Raw genomic sequence first — 16904 nt, forward strand, 5'->3', positions numbered from 1 at the left:
TGGGAATACAGCATAATGGTTTTGCAAAAGGCTTCCATGCTTGGGGCTCTAAGGTCCCAGGTTCAGTTCTGAGTACCATTATAAATTGAGGAGTGTTCTAGAGTCTGTGTGTGTGTGTGTGTGTGTGTATGTGTGTGTATCTCTTTCATAAATAAATAAGTAGAATATTAAAAAGAAATGTAGAAAAAATAAAACAAAATTTAAGGGCTGGGGATACAGTATAATGGTTCTGCAAAAGACTCTCATGCCTGAGGCTTTGAGGTCCCAGGTTCAATCCCCAGCGCCACCATAAACCAGAGCTGAGCAGTGCCAGGGACTGAACCTGGGGTCTCATGCATGCAAGTCCTATGTGCTATGTGCTGAGTCACCAGCCAGAGCAGAAATCCCTTTCAGATGAAACAATCATCTTACACCTACTTTGACCCTCACACCATTATAACAGGGGAGTTTTCTAGCCCCTTCCTCTGGGCCATAGGCTGTCACTCTAAGAAAAAAAGCCCCTTAGTGTCTCAGCTGGATCCGGTTTCCTATAATGGCTTTTCTCCCTCCCGCCAGTTCACATCAGAGCGCAAGTCTGCCTGCTCAGGCACCTCAGCCTGCCCCTCTCAGACACACATTCTTCAGCTAAATTGTCTCCCCTCCATGCAGGTATGCACTGATTTCTACCATCTGCAAAACCCTGAACTAGGTGCTCAATCTTTGGCATGGAGCTGGACAAGACTATTTCAATTTGCTAAAGAAATGCAGAAATACAACATGGAAGGTGTCCTACAGCATCACCCAGTCCTGCTGTTCAGGCCAGACTCTAATGGGTTCTCTGTCATCGACACACACACACAGGGCACAGTGAAACACGGTCCAGGTCCCTAAGACACGCTAACAGCATTACTGGAAGCACATCCTCACCCCAGCCGTGCAGTCACTAATTCTATTTCCCTTCCATCCGCGTGAGTAGACCTGGCCCTTCACTCTCAGGCCCAATGTGCAAAAACAGCCGGGGAACAACAGACTCAAGTTGGAAGTGATTTACTTCATTAGCTGGGATTACAAGTTTAACTTACAAACCAGAGGTCAAAATTTCTCATTAACAAGGGGGCCGTGAATCGCTGCAGGCTTTTGGTTCAAGAGGAGACCACTCTTATTACTAACTACACATTTCAATCTGTCTTTGATGTTCTCCTTCTGCCCTCCTCCCTTTTATTTTTTTGGCAGAGGAGCTGATTTTAATTGTGGCACTACAACAAGGCTCACTCCGTCCCGGGAGCAGCCCTGTGTTTGCTGCCGCCGCCAAGCAGCAGGATTGGGTGCAGCCCATCCATCGCTCAGGGCGGATTTTAATGGCTCCCCTTTCCTACAAGGCTGGGATTGTTGGCCACGTGATTCTAGTTAATTTCGCTGCGGGAAAGGGCATCGGTTTTTCCTTGTGAGCCTCTGATCTATCTGCCTGAGAGAGGTGAAATATATTAAAAACTGAGAGAGAGAGAGAGGGGGGGGGGCTTCACTCTTAACTTTCCCAATGCAGAGAGACCAGACCTGACCATGTTCTCTGGCTCTCCGAGTGGAGAATAGGGAGTTTGACAGCGACCATTATGCTGTCAAAAGTGCTCTTTTGATAAATCAGCTTGGGTTATTGACAAAACACTAAGGCTCTCTTTACAAGTCTCTTTTTTTTCCAAGCCACTGCCAAGGGTTAAAAGAAGCAACTCAGATGAGATCAAACCTTTACAGAGGGCTCTGTACTTGGAATCTCAAAGATCCAAAGCTGCTGTAGACACCTTTTCCAAATAAGAACATCAGGAAAACCGAGCAGCCGCACCAATAACAGAATGCTTAACACACCTTTGCTGTTTTCAAAGCCCGAGGTCCAACATGCAGACCATGGTGGTGCAATGGTTGTTTTTAAACTAAAACAGGGCTTTGACTGAAGTCACTGATGGAAATGATTACAATATCTAATTATTTAGAAGAATAGCACTTATCGAGAATAACTAAATTGTTATTCCGGTCTAGTCTGGTAAGAAGGTCACATTCAAACCACATAAGCTCTAAATACTCCTCAGCTGCTATTCTTGTGCAGTGACTTGCTATTAGTGTTTGTTCTCCACAAGAGATGTTTTCTCAGTGCCCCAGAGACCAGGGCTGAGAGCATGGAGCCCCACTGGCAGGTGGCTACACTGCCCAGGTTTCAGAGGACAGAACCAGCTGCCTGCACCTGGGTTTGTCCACCTGGCTACTTCCAACTCTAGTCATGTTCCTGGTGAAACACTTTGCTATGGGGGTCCTAGTGCTGTGGGGAAGAAAGCCCACTGGGCAGAGACATGAGAGGGTGGTGTAGTGGGCTGAATGTTTGACATACAAGTTCCTAAATTCAAGCCCTGGCAACATATATGCCAGAGGAATGCTCTGCTTCTCTCTTTTCCCCTTTCATTAATAAATGAATCCTGAGGCCTGGGGAGATAGCATAATAGTCATGTAAAGGACTCTCATGTCTCAGGCTCTGAGGTCCCGGGTTCAATCCCCAAGCACTACCAGAAATTGAGTACTGCTCTAGACTTGAAATCTCTCTCTCCTATTAAAGTATATTTTTTAAAATCTTTTTTCTAATTTTTAAAAATATTTATTCCATTTTGTTGCCCTTGTTTTATTGTTGTAGGTATTATTGTTGTTGTTGATGTCATCGTTGTTGGATAGGACAGAGAGAAATGGAGAGAGGAGGGGAAGACAGAGAGAAAGACAGACACCTTCAGACCTGCTTCACCACCTGTGAAGGGACTCCCCTGCAGGTGGGGAGCCGGGGGCTCAAACAGGGACCCTTACGCCAATCTTTGTGCTTTGTACCACCTGCGCTCAACCCACTGCGCTACCGCCCAACTCCCTTAAAATCTTAAACAGAAGAGAGGGGTATACTTGGTAAAATACATACTTTACAGTGTGTAAGGGCCTGGGTTCAAGCTCCTGGTCCCCACCTGCAAGGGGGAAACTTCATGAGTGATGGGTGAAGCACTGTTGCAAGTCTCTCTCACCTTCTCCTTTCCACCTCATTTTCTCTTTAGAGAGAGAGAGGGCTACTGTGGGAGGTGGCACAATGGATAAACTGTTATCATCAGGCTCCAAATTCAAGCCCAAGCATCACATATGCCAGAGTAATGCTTCTCTCTCTTCCTCTAATTAAACGAATCACAAGAGCTGGGGAAATAGCATAGTGGTTAGACAAAAGACTCTCATACCTGAGGCTCTGAGATTCCCAAGCTCGATTCCTAGCATCACTATAAGCCAGAGTTGAGCAGTGCTTTGGGGCCTCTCTCTCTCTCTCTCTCTCTCACACACACACACACTAAAATAAAATAAAATATTTTTAGAAATGAATCTTTAAAAAAAAAAAAAAAAAGGTGGTCCAGTAGGAGGTGGCGCAGTGATAAAGCTTTGGACTCTCAAGCATGAGTTCCCAAGTTCCACCCCCGGCAGCACACGTGCCAGAGTGATGTCTGGTTCTTTCTCTCTCCTCCTATCTTTCTCATAAATAAATAAAATCTTAAAAAAAAAAAAAAGGACTAATATGGAGATGGCATAGTGGATAAAGCACTAGGTCTGAAACCTGAGGTCCCAAGTTCTCAAGTTCAAACCCTGACATCGCACATGTCCAAGTGATGCTTTAGTTCTCTCTCTCTCACCTCTCACTAGTTAGTAGTAAGGTAAATTTTTTAAAACCTATTATGCAATTATGCAAACGCAACAAGCCCACTGCCGGGGTGTCTACGGGGGCTGTGCAGAAGACCACCTGGCTCAATTTCCCTTGAGAGCATCTCATCCTTGGAGCATGGCTGCTGTATTTGCTTAAAATGTTCGGTTTCAGCCCTTTTACAATTCCTCTAACAAAAACACTGGTTAGACCTCAAGGAATCTATGTGGCCTGGAGGTGAGGAGCACTTCTCAGCTGGACACAGTCAGGGGCACAGACCTGGCAAGGCAAGGTGGCCCCAGGTTCCAGGGGCCTGAGGCAAAACAGACATCTGGGCTAGTGGCCACTTCCTGCCTCACTCCCAGCCAGGCTCCATCTTGGGGGGGTGTTTGTGTGTGTGTGTGTGTGTGTGTGTGTGTGTATAGGGGAGGGGGCTGTGGTGCATCTCCCCCACTCCAGACCAGCATCCCAATACACACACACCCCTGCAGCCTTTCAGTTTCAACAGGGGGCTCGCTTAACAAGGAGACATCTTAGAAAGGTCATTATTGCTAGTCTAATTTCAAACAGTCACCACAATGAAGGGCCGTCTTTGTGTGGGATTAATTTTAAAACCTCAGGATTTGATGTCAGTGGGAAAGAAGCAGCGTGGGACTCCTGCCTTCTCCTGCTCCCGGCCAGCGCCTGGGGGTTGGGGGCTGGCTTCTTAGGAGATGAAAACTCTGACAAGCCCTTCAGTCAAGCTGAAAGCAGGCAGTCGTCCAACTACGCCCCCGGGCCCCCAGGCATCCTGTGACCCCTCGGAAAAAGTCACATTCACTTTGCTCTTGAGAAAGGAAAAATAATGCTGGAGGCGCTTGATTTGAAACCATGCGAAATAAGAAAATGTGAAGATGCAAAAATGAAGTGGGGAGGGGAGAGAAAAAAAAGTTGGAATTCATTTCTGTCCTTTGCAATGGCACACAGAAGCCAAACTGGTTCATTTTGAAAGAGTGTAAAAAATCTGATCCGTTCACCAGTAGGCAGAGACTACAAAGTGCTTAAGGTAAAATATGTAAATATGGAAAAATTATCTATTGAAAACCATCTCCTTTTGTGCTTGAAAGCATTTTTTTAAGCATCTTTATTTCAATTCTGCATGAATATACTGTGGAACAGAAAAAGTAACTTTCTGGCCAAACAACAAAAAACGAAGGTGTTGAGAATTGAGTGATTCTAAAATGAAGTCCTACAGACAAAGGGAAGGACAAAAAGGATCCTACCTTATTATTCATGTATATGGAATTTTTTTTTAGTAATAATTTAAAGAATTCCACTAATATAGTCAAGTCTAGCATCTTTTTTTTTTTTTTTTAAGTAGTGTCTGCTTGGAAAGTTGAAGCAAAGCCACTTGCCAGCTTCTACAACCATTTCTTATGTGAAGATGGGGTCCTTCTCTCCCCTGGACCGCCCCTCCCTCTCCCAGACATTCCCCCCTCCACATACATTCCAGTTGATATTGAAAACAACATAAAATATGTCGAATGACAGAATAAATGCTATGGTTAAAAAAATAATAAAATAAATGCTGTGGTTTTAGTGCTGGCAAAAGAGCTCACTTTGCCATGTGAGCCAGTTGGGTTCGAGCCCAGCCCCCACCACGCTGCAGAAAGGTGTGTTGCTGGGAGTCGGGTCCTAGCACAGCAGGTTAAGCGCAAGGACGGGCATAAGGATCCTGGTTCGAGTGTCCGGCTCCCCACCTGCAAGGGAGTCCCTTCACAGGCTGTGAAGCAGGTCTGCAGGTGTCTATCTTTCTCTCCCCCCTCTCTGTCTTCCCCTCGGCTCTCGATTTCTCTCTGTCCTGTCCAACGACAGCAACAACAACAACAATAATAATAACCACAACAATGATGGAACAACAAGGGCAACAAAAGGGGAAAAAAAATGGTCTCCAGGAGCAGTGGATTCATGGTGCAGGCACTGAGCCCCGGCAATAACCCTGGAGGCAAAGAAAGAAAGAAAGTTGTGTTGCTATGGTATCTGTCCCTCTCTGTCTCTCACTGAAAAAATTAAAGAAAAAAAAAAAACTGAGTGGCACAGTGGATAAGGCTTTGGACTCTCAAGCATGAGGTCCCCAGTTCAATCCTGGCAGCACATGTACCAGAATGATGTCTGGTTCTTTCTCTTTCTCTCTCTCTCCTATTATTTCTCATGAATGAATAAATAAAATCTTTAAAAAAAAAACCCTGAAAAATAAATACTGTATCCCTACTATCAGTGTTCATTCTCTTTCATGTAAATGTATCCTACAACAAGAAAAATGGCCTTAGTCACAGGACTTTCAACTTACAGAAATAGTTTGCTTGATTGCCTCAGTCCCATGTCTTTGGGGAGGTGAGTCCAATCAATGAATGGGTTGTCTCCCCAGAACAGTGTCTTCTAGATTGCAGCTGTTTCCTTGTCTCTTCTAGGGTGTCCAGTTCTACCAGCCAGGGACAGGGGCAGACAGATGTGTGCCTGGGAGAATGGTATGAGCAGGCTTGGGGCCAGGCGAGTAAAGCATTCAGATCTGAGAGGGGCAGCCATGCTCTCCACTGGAACTTGTGATAGTTGCATTGTTGGGGGAAAGCAAAGGCCCTTCCAACTGAAAATAGTTCTTGGTTTTGCAAACCCTTGGATAGTTTCTGAAAGCTCAGATAACAATAGAAAGTAGATTGCTTCCTTCAAAGGTTTCACATCTACTTTCTTGACTATAAACACTCATGTTCCTATGCGTTGCTTCCATGTTTGGTTTTGTTTAAATGTCTCATTTTTTTCTCAATAGGGTCACTAAAACCATCTTTTAAAATATATACTTAGGGCTGGGGAGATAGCATAGTGGTTGATGCAATTAACTTTCATGCTTGAAGCTTTGAGGTCTCAGGTTCAATCCCCAACACTACCATAGACCAGAGCTGATCAGAGCTCTGGTCATAAAATAAAATGATAAGATAAAATACAATAAGATAAGACACAACAGATAGCTGGGCAAAAGATTTCCTTATTCCTCCCCACCCTGACAGAAGGCCAGTCTCAGAGCTTTCTTCTCATCTCCTTTCTCTTAGACCTGGGCTGACCTACACCCTCTAGCAAGATGTAAGGAAGCTTGGAAATGCTGACTGGGTCAATGGAACAGGGCTGGAAGTGCGGGTGTGCTGACATTTTGTTCACCATAGAAATTGGTGGTGGTGGGGGGTGGCATTCATTCATACATTCCTTGGGGGGGGGTGGAGGCTTCAATAGGGCTTCAGCTGTGCAACCCCACTGCTCTTGACACTGCTCTCTCTCTCTCACCCTCTCTCTCTCTCTCTCTCTCTATATATATATATATATATATATTATTGTATATATATATATTTTTAATTTATTTATATAAAGGAAACACTGACAAAACCATAGGATAAGAGGGGTATAACTCCACACAATTCCCATCACCAGAATTCCGTATCCCATCCCCTCCTCTGACAGCTTTCCTATTCTTTAACCCTCTAGGAGTATGGACCCAAGGCCATTGTGGGGTGCAGAAGGTGGAAGGTCCGGCTTCTATAATATATATATATGTTTGTCACAAGATTGTAAGATTATGAATAGTCCCACACCACACCTACCATCAAAGTTCCATATCCCCACCCTCCCAGCTCACGAAGATATAACCACCAGAGTTCTCTTAAGTATTACAGTTTGCTTGCTTCTGTTCTGTTTGGATTTTTTTTTTTTTTTGGCAAGTTCATATAAATCAGATCTCTAGATTGTACTTTGGAGTGAAACCATCTGGTAGTTGTCTTTCTTCTCTTTACTTCTTTTGCTAAGCATAATCACCCCCCAAAGGACATTATCATTTTTTCTCTTTTTTTCTTTTTTCTTTTGTCGCCCTTGTTGTTTATCATCATCATCATCATTATTACTGTTGTTGTTGGATGGGACAGAGAGAAATGGAGAGAGCAGGGGAAGATAGAGATGGGGAGAGAAAGATAGACACTTGCAGACCTGCTTCACCACCTATGAAGCGACCCCCCTGCACGTGGGGAGCTGGGGGCTCGAACCAGGATTCTTATTGTGCTTCGTACCATGTGCACTTAACCCACTGCGCTAACGTCTGGCCCCTATCTTCTTTTTTTTTTTTTTTTTTTTTTTACTGTAGAGTAGTAGTCCATGGAAATATGTATTGCCCATAACTTCATTGTCAGTCCTCTATTGATGTAAATTTAGCCTGTTTCCTCTCTTTGGCTATTGTGAATGCAGCTATGAACATAGGGGTACATATGTCCCTTTGAATTAGTGCTTGAGTGTCCACTGGGTAAATTCTTGGCAGACTCTTTTTTTTTTTTTTCAGGTAAAGGGAGGGAGAGAGAGAGAGAGAGGTCACCAGAGCATAACTGTAGTACTTGTGATGCTAGTAATTAAATTCAGGACCCCATGCTTAAAAGTCTAATATTTTATCCACTATACCACCTTCCAGGCCATATATTGAGCTTTTTGACTTCTTCTCTAGTTCTGTCCTACCACCCCCTAGTGCCTCCTCATCTCACCTCTATTCTGTCTGTTAGCGAGCATAAATCAAACCACCATCCACTGCAAGGAAGCAAAGATGTTTATTGACGAATTGCAATCCGGGCCGAGATGGTGACTGGTGTTAGTCTACCAAGCTCGACCCCGAACAGGGCTCAAACCATACAATTTATAGGAATTCAGACTACACTCAGGGAGGGGGAGCACATCACCTTATCAACCTACATCCAATAACAGGCTATAGCAAACACAAGATCCAATCATTTCAAACTTAGCAAAAGCATGATCCATTCAAAGCAAAGCGTGGGCTAGTCTCAAATATAGTAAGATCACACAACCAATAGAATTCAACCAGGCAGGGTCGCCACATCCTCCCGCCATCAGCTATGACCACCCATCCGGTAGACAGCACACCACAAAGTCTGTGCAAAGGTCCTGATAAGGCTTGTCCCCATGCAGGGTCCTTAAAACAATGGGTGGCCTTCACTGATTAGGTCCTGATAAGGCTTGTCCCATGCAGGGTCCTTCGAACAACTTACAAAACAATGGGTGGCTTTCACTGATTAGGTCCTGTTTATTCATACTACAAGCATACTACATACTACCTCATACTACAAGCAACTCATAATAAAAGCACTTAAGAAACAACTGCATAAAAAGGGAATTTCAAGGCTACTGCCTTTTACACTGTCCTTGCAGGAGTGAGTGGACACCCCCTGCCCTGCCTGGCTAGGTCCAACTTGGACCACACAAGATGGCAGAAGAGCACTGTCTCTCCCAGCACACCTCCCTCAGGGGGGAAGACACACTTCTCAGTCCAGACACACCAGTTGCTCTCTTATTAGAACTCTCAAAACTTCTTAGAAGAACCAGGCAGTGGCAAACAGAATAAAATTTATGACACCGTGCTCAAGGACCCAGGTTCAAGCCCCCCATTCCTCACCTGCAGCGGGGAAGCTTCATGAGTGATGAGGCAGGGCTGCAGGTGCTTCCCTTTTCCTCACAACTTCTTTGTTTCTATGAACCAAAAAAAAAAAATTTTTTTTTGTTTAACTTAAAAAAAAACAACAACCTTCTGAAATAATAAAACTCCCACTTGAAATAGTCCAGGATGGGAGTGGCTTGTTGAATTAAAATAGCACTTTCCTAGTTAGCTCACTTGGTAGAGAACATGCTCTATTTGTGGAGGGACTTGTGTGCGGACTCCAGGGGGAAAACTGCATGATCAAGCGTTGTAGTGCTTTCTCTCCTCTGTATCTCTCTCCTGCTCTGTCTTTGTCTGAGATTAAAATGATGGTGGGGGTGGGGGAAGAGTCTACTTGAAGTGGTGGAATCATGCAGGCATGAAACTTCAACACACACAACCAGAGAGAGAGAGAGAGAGAGAGTTATATTAGCATATGTATGATGATGTTAGGGATTGAACCTGGGAGCTCAGAGCCTCAGGCATGAAAGTAGTTTTGAATAACCATTACGCTATCTTCCCAACCTTAACAATAGATAAACTGTTCTAAGTATCATCAAAAACCATGTTCCTTTGTACTGATTGATGGTTTCTGGGCTGTTATGGAAAGGCCTTGAAAAAAAAAAGAGAGTTGCCCAGGAGGTGGTGCAGTAATGAGGTCCCAATTTCGATCCCCAGATTTGCATATGCCAGAGTGATGGTCTGGTTTTTTCTTTTTCTTTGTCTCTTTCATGAATAAGTTTCCTTTTTTTTGTTTGTTTGTTTGTTTGTTTTTGGTTTTGTTTGGTTTTTACCAGAGCATTTGCTTCAGGTCTGGCTTATGGTCTTGGGGAGGGGTTGAACCTGGGATTTTGGAGCCTCAGGCATAAGAGTCTCTTTGCATAACCATTATGCTAGCTATCTCCTCCTTGGTTAAATTTGTTGTTGTTTTTGTTCTTATTATTTTACCAGAGCACTGTTCAGCTCTGTCTTATAAAGATGCTGGAGATTGAACCTGGGAGCTCAGAGTCTCAGGCATGAAAGTCATCATGAATAACAATAACACTGTCTCCCCAGCCCAGTAAATAAATCTTTAAAAAAATGTAAGAAAGAAAAAAAGAAAAGATAGGAGATTTTGCTTTTCAATGTCAGTATCCTTTTGCTGAGGGGATGTTGGTTCACTGAAGTGTTGTGGCCACAAGGATACAGTTCCATACTTCACCCTCCCTCCACTCAACTGTCACCCTTGCCCACCACAGGGTCTGAATTCCCCAGCCTCCCCTTAGGACATGTTTAATCGCATCAACCCACACAGCTACCACCACCTGTACTTACTGGCTACCACTCATGGAGCTGAGCACTCTGTAGTTTATTTTCTCTAGTTCTCAGCAACCCTGATGGCCAATCAGAAGTTGCACAAAGTTACAGACACCAGCCATGGAGCTGACCAGGACATGACGTCATATCAGTCTCCACAGCCCATTGGGTGGGGTTGGACCTCACTGGCATCATTCACTGTCATCGCTCTGTGCAGGGAGGCTGCACCCAAGGCTGACAGTTGGCCAGGTAGCTGCATTGGGGGGGTCCCCACCACCCAACACCCTGTACCGTCTCTAAGACTAAAGACCTATAACTGAGGCACAGCAGGCAGGTAATCCAGTACAAGCAGATTCCCCTCTATTGTCCATGGAGGGGCCAGGCCTCCTCCCCTGCAGGATGGCTCTGTGCAGTACAGCCATGCCCATGACTACAGTCCATTTTCTCTGGTTCGGAGGGATTAACCACTGTATCACTGATTTCTGTTGTTGTCACATACCAGAACATCACAAATTAGGGCTAACTTTCCCTTTGAGCTTCATTTATTAAAAGAAATTGAGAAGGGAAGGAGGAGAGAGAGAGAGAGAGAGAGAGAGAGAGAGAGACCTGCAGCACTGCTTCACAGCTTGTGAAGCTTTTCCCTTTGTAGGTAGGAACCAAGGACTTGAACCTGGTCATTGTGCATGGTAACATGTGCACTTAACCAGGTGCACCACCACCACCTCCTTCCCCTCCCTCCATTAAAAATATATATATATCTTTATTCATTGGCTAGAGACAGCCAGAAATCAAGAGGGAAGGGGGTGGTAGAGAGGGAGAAAGACAGAGAGATACCCGCAGCACTGCTTCACCATTTGCAAAACTTTCCCCCTGCAAGTTCTGTAAGTACTTGGGGACTGGGGGCTCAAACACAGATCTTTGCACATTGTAACATGGATGCTTAACCAGGTGCGCCACCACCACGAGCAGCAACCCCCCCTTTTTTTTTTTTTTTTTTTTTTTTTACCATAGCACTTCTAAGCTCTGGTTCATAGTGGTACTGGGGATTGAACCTGGGACCTTTGGTGCCTGAGGTATGAAAATCTTTTTGTATACCATTATTCTGTCACTCCAGCCCTTGGCTGCTGCTGCTACTACCACTATTACCACTACCACTACCACTACCATCACCACTACTTTCTTTTTCTACTACTTCTTCTTATCCTTGTCTTCCTCCTCTTCCTAATTCAGCTACAAAGAGCTAGAGCAAGAGAGGGAAAGACATCAAGTCAGCACCCCAGGATCTGGTCCAGTGGCTCAAATGCTGAACTTGTAGGCCTGAGATTCTGAGTACTATTCCTGGCATCGTATGTGATACTCTGGTTCTTTCTTCTTCTCTTTCTTGCTCATCATAAATAAATAAATTGGGTGGGGGAGGTAGCATAATTGTTATGCAGAAAGACTCTCATGTCTGAGGCATCAAAGATCTCAGGTTCAATTCTCAGCGTCCTCATAGACCAGAGCTGAGTAGTGCTCTGGTAAAAATAAAATAAAATATAGATATAAATATACCACTGAACCAGACTTGAATGCATGACAAAGCAGGCACACTATCCAGATGAACTGTTTCCCTAGCCCAGAACTGATTTTTTAAATTAAATTATTATTTTTTATATTTATTTATTTTCCCTTTTGTTGCCCTTGTTTTTTTATTGTTGTTGTTATTGATATCATCATTATTGGATGGGACAGAGAGAAATGGAGAGCAGAGGGGAAGACAGAGAGGGGGAGAGAAAGACAGACACCTACAGACCTGCTTCACCGCTTGTGAAGAGACTCCCCTGCAGGTGGGGATACTTACGCCAGTCCTCACGCTTCACGCCACGTGCGTTTAATCCACTGCATTACTGCCCGACTCCCCCCAGAACTGATTTTTTAATTCTGAGTTCACAGACAAAAATAATCCAAGCTTCCTATAGGAACAGCAGAATAAACAGATGACCAACTAACAGAGAGTCTGGGAAGGGTGTGGGTCACCCCAGCTGGAAGCTCAAGCATCAGAAAATTCATCTCTGTGTGGGGGGCTCCCAACCCTTGACAAGGCCAGCCAGGCCAAGGACAGAGCAATCAGTCCAAACCTTCCTTCCCAGTGGTCTCTCCCATGTGTCTAGACTCCCTGATTGCCTCATTCTCCTCCTCCTTTTTCTCCCTCAGCAGACACAGAGGATGTTTGCTCACAGTTCATTCCTTCTCAGCTATTTGCTCAACTTTCACTTTGCATTAAGCCAAGAGCCCTAAGATGCACTGTTTGCCCCAGCCAAAGCTCCTTTGAAAATTAACTTCCCTTAGCTTGACCTCTATCACATTGGAGGTCGGGTTATACATCAAGTGCTCTGGAATATTCCTCTCAATCTCTCTCTCTCTATATATACACACACACACACACACACACACACACACACACACACACACACACACACACATAAAGACAACTTAGAGCAGTGAAGTCAGATGACAACGAAAATAAATGAACTTCCAAGGAGTTTATACAGCCCACCTACCTCTGTAAAACCACCATAAAGAAGACTCAAACCCCCCCCCCCCATACATGGACCCCTATAATCCATGGCCACCCTTCTCCCTTCTAAATGGCAACCACTGAAACTCCACATCTTCTTCTTTTTTAAAGTGCCTTCAAGGTTATCACTGGCGCTTGGTGCCTGCGTGACAAATTTATGGGTCCCAGCAGCTCCCCCCCCCCCCCCGCATTCTTTTTCTTTGATGGGACAGATAAAAATTGAGAGGGAGAGATAGAGAGAGAGTGAGACACTGGCAATACCACTTCACTGCTCATGAAGCTTCCCCCCCAACCCTGCAGGTAGGGAGTGAGGGTTTGAATCTGGGTCCATTGTAACACATGCAGTCAACTGGGTGTGCCACCACCCGGCCCTGTATCTTCTTTCTGATGTCTTTCTATGCTTTTCCAACATGCTGTGGACTCCATGAAATAACACCGTCCTCTTTGTCATCACTGGGTTTTGCTGATTATTTTTTCTTACATACGCTGTACATATTTTTCTATAGACTGTTGTTTGTTTTTTTTCAACGATAACATCCTAGAGATTATTTGCATACATGTAAATCCAATTTGGTTTTTCAAACCTCTGAATAAGATCCCATGCTGTGAAGATGCCCCAATCCCTGGTCCTGATGGGTTTTTAGGTTTCTACGGTTACCAAGGCTGCTACAGCTTTTTGCTCTGGGTGCACATGTGCAATTCTTCAAGGGAGGTGAGGCAGAAGGAAACTTGTGGGTTGTGTGTTTCCAGTTTTTTTTTTAATTTTTACTATTTATAAATTGGAGATATTGACAAGATCATAGGATAAGAGGGGCACAATTCCACACAATTCCCACCATCAGAACTCCCTGTCCCACCCCCCAAGCTTTCCTGTTCTTTTTTTTTTTTAGAGAGAAATGGAGAGAGGAGGGGAAGACAGAGAGGGGGAGAGAAAGATAGACACCTGCAGACCTGCTTCACCACCTGTGAAGCGATTCCCCTGCAGGTGGGGAGCCAGGTGCTCGAACTGGGATTCTTATGCTGGTCCTTGCACTTTGTGGCACGTGTGCTTAATCCACTGCGCTACAGCCCGACTCCCAGCTTTTCCTGTTCTTTATCCCTCTGGGAGTATGAATCTGCATCCCAGGATTTATGGGATGCAGAAGGTGGAAGGTCTGGCTTTTACAATTGCTTCCCTGCTGAACATGGGTATTGACCAGTCAACCCATACTCCCAACCTGTCTCTCTCTTTTCCTAGTGGGGCAGGGCTCTGGGGAGGCAGGGCTCCAGGACACATTGGTGGGGTTGTCATCCAAGGGAAGTGAGATTGGCATCATGGTAGCACCTGGAACCTGGTGACTGAAAAAAGAGTTAAGATATAAAGCAGAACAAATTGTTGACTAATTCTTTTTCCAGCTATGATCACTGTTGCCAGGTCTAATGGGCAGCACCAGGTTCGCCAATACTTGATCCTGAGGCATCTGAGGGCAGTGTCCTGACACTCACTGATACCTGAGGCTCTCCACATAACAATACAACCCCCACTAGGTCCTCCTCTGCCATCATGTTCCAGGACCTAAACACTTCCCCCCAACCCCAGAGTCTTTTACTTTGGTGTGATACACCAAATCCAGTCCAAATTCTGCTTCTGCTTTGTGTTTTCTTATTTTTCAACTCCGTCTCCTTTCCTCTCCCTTTTTCTTCTCCTTCTCCTTCTCCCTCTCCCTCTCTGTCTCTCTCTTTCTCTCTTTCTTTTTTTTTTTATGATAAAGATAGGGGAAAAGAGAGAAAGAACCAGACATGTGCTGCCAGGGATCGGACTTGCGACCTCATGCTTGAGAGTCCAGTGCTTTATCCACTTCATCACCTCCCGGACCACTGAACCTGAGACTTTGGAACCTCAGCCATGAGAATCTCTTTGCATAACCACTATGCTATCTACCCCTGCCCCCAGGTATGTTCTTATTTAACTCACATCCACCCTGTGGAATGCACAGTGCTAGCTCTCTGAAAACTGTGGTTCAGAGAGGTTGGCTAACTTGGCTACAATCACATAGCACATCCAGGACAGGGCAGGGTCCAGAATGAGCCCTTCCAAAGCTGAGGACTGTCCACCACTCCCACACCACACAGACTTAGGCTGGGGATGGAAGACTGACATTTACAGGGATAACTAGTCTCGTTTCTCTTCTTTCCTTCTTTCTCCACCAGGGTTACCTCTGGGGCTTGGTGGCAGTACTATGAATCCACCACTCCTGATGGCCATTTTTTTCTTCCTTTTTTTTTTTTTTTTTTCTATTTTATTGGGTAGGACAGAGAGAAATTGAGAAGGAGGGGAAGGGAGAGAGAGAGAGACAGACAGGGAGAGAGACAGAGAGAGAGAGACTTACAGACCTGCTTAAGGATTCATCAAGCATTCTTCCCTGCAGGTGGGGAGCAGGGGCATGCACCCAAGTCCTTGCACTATGTGAGCTTAATTGAGGGTACCACTGGCCAGCTCCTAACAACTAGTCTCTTTCCTTTCTTGGAAAAGAAAAAAGAAATCCATCCCTCCACAATTCTTGAAATCTGTGTTTCACAACTTTGCAGATGTTGGCAGAGGCAGAAGGCACAGGACACAGGGCGGTGGCCGGAGTGCCCTGGCAGGTTACCAAGCAGCAAGCTGGCAGGAGGTGCCAGTTCCCACCCTGCCTCAGTGCCCAAGGCGGTCCCCAGGCCTGAGACCACACCCCAAGACTGGGGGGCTGGACAGAAAGCCTGTGCCTTCACCAGGGACAAGGGGTGCCTTTGCTCTACCCCATGTTTTCTGAGATCCCATAGAATCTAGAAGAGTCTCTGGGACATGGTGGGTAGGTAGAGGTCACAGCAGGAATCTCCATTTTGCAGAAAGGGCCCCAAATCCCAGGCCTTCTGACTGCTGGCAGCCACATCTATCCAGCTACCACCCCCAATTCAGGTCGCCCCTGCCCCTGCGGGTTCTAGGCTCACTCTCTCTCTGACAGCATTGGCCTTCGGATGGTGACCATGGCTAATTGAAGTCCCCAGCCCCCTGTACAAAGGCTGCATAATTAATCAGGTCATGAATGCAGGTACCAATGGCTTTGTCAGAGAGAGAAAGAGAGAGGCCATCTGAGAGGGTTGGAATTCAAAAACGGGAAGCAGGTTAGGATTGTTCAGTATTAGATTTTAATAGGTGGTGGAAGATTTATTGAAACCTGACTGTATTATGCACCTCTTTATTTATTTTTTTTTATTTTTTAACCAGAGCACTGTTCAGTTCTGGCTTATGGTGGTGCAGGGGATTGAACCTGGAACTTTGGAGCCTCAGGCATAAGAGTCTGTTTGCATAACCATTATGCTATCTACCCTCCGCCCCCCACCTCTCTTTATCTCTTTTCCTCTATCTCTGTCTCTCTCATAAGCGTTCAGCCTGAGACTTCCTCATCTCAGCATGGTTCTCCACAAACACCTCTTACCCAGCATCCTCTGGGGAAGAGAACCAAAGTCTACAGAGAAGGGGTGAGGCTTCCTCCCTGTGTGAGGTCTGGCTCCCCCATGTTCTGCCTCCAGGGGCTCAGGTGATGGGTTGGGGCACACCTGTGTGTCAGGTTCTGACAGTGTTCACCTGCACTTGTTGTCTCTCTCTTTCTCTCTTTCTCCACAGCAGTTTTTTAAAAATTTTTTCTCTTTCTTTCTCTCTCTCTCTCTCTCTCTCTCTCTCTCTCTCTGTCTCTCTCTCTCTCTCTCCACACTACTCAGCTCTGACTAATGGTGGTGCAGAGGATTGAACCAACAGCAGTTTTTTTTTTTTTTCATTTTTACTTATAAAAAAGAAACACTGACAAAAACCATAGGATAAGAGGGGTACAACTCCACACAATTCTCCGTATCCCATCCCCTCT

The 16904-nt window shown here is 45.2% G+C and overlaps 1 long non-coding RNA gene across 1 annotated transcript in view; it reads right to left on the reverse strand.

The window, feature by feature from the left end:
- Positions 1–2782: 2782 nt before the first annotated feature.
- LOC132537030 (uncharacterized) overlaps positions 2783–16904 on the reverse strand; it is a 221398-nt gene continuing 207276 nt past the window's right edge. The window contains exons 5-6 of the long non-coding RNA XR_009548547.1: positions 9150–9223; positions 2783–2966 (exon numbers count right to left, since the gene is read on the reverse strand). This is a non-coding gene — a long non-coding RNA (uncharacterized LOC132537030). The remainder of the gene's footprint in view (positions 2967–9149; positions 9224–16904) is intronic.

This window comes from Erinaceus europaeus, chromosome 2, assembly GCF_950295315.1.
Source record: "Erinaceus europaeus chromosome 2, mEriEur2.1, whole genome shotgun sequence".
In the NCBI taxonomy this organism is placed as follows: Eukaryota; Metazoa; Chordata; class Mammalia; order Eulipotyphla; family Erinaceidae; genus Erinaceus; species Erinaceus europaeus.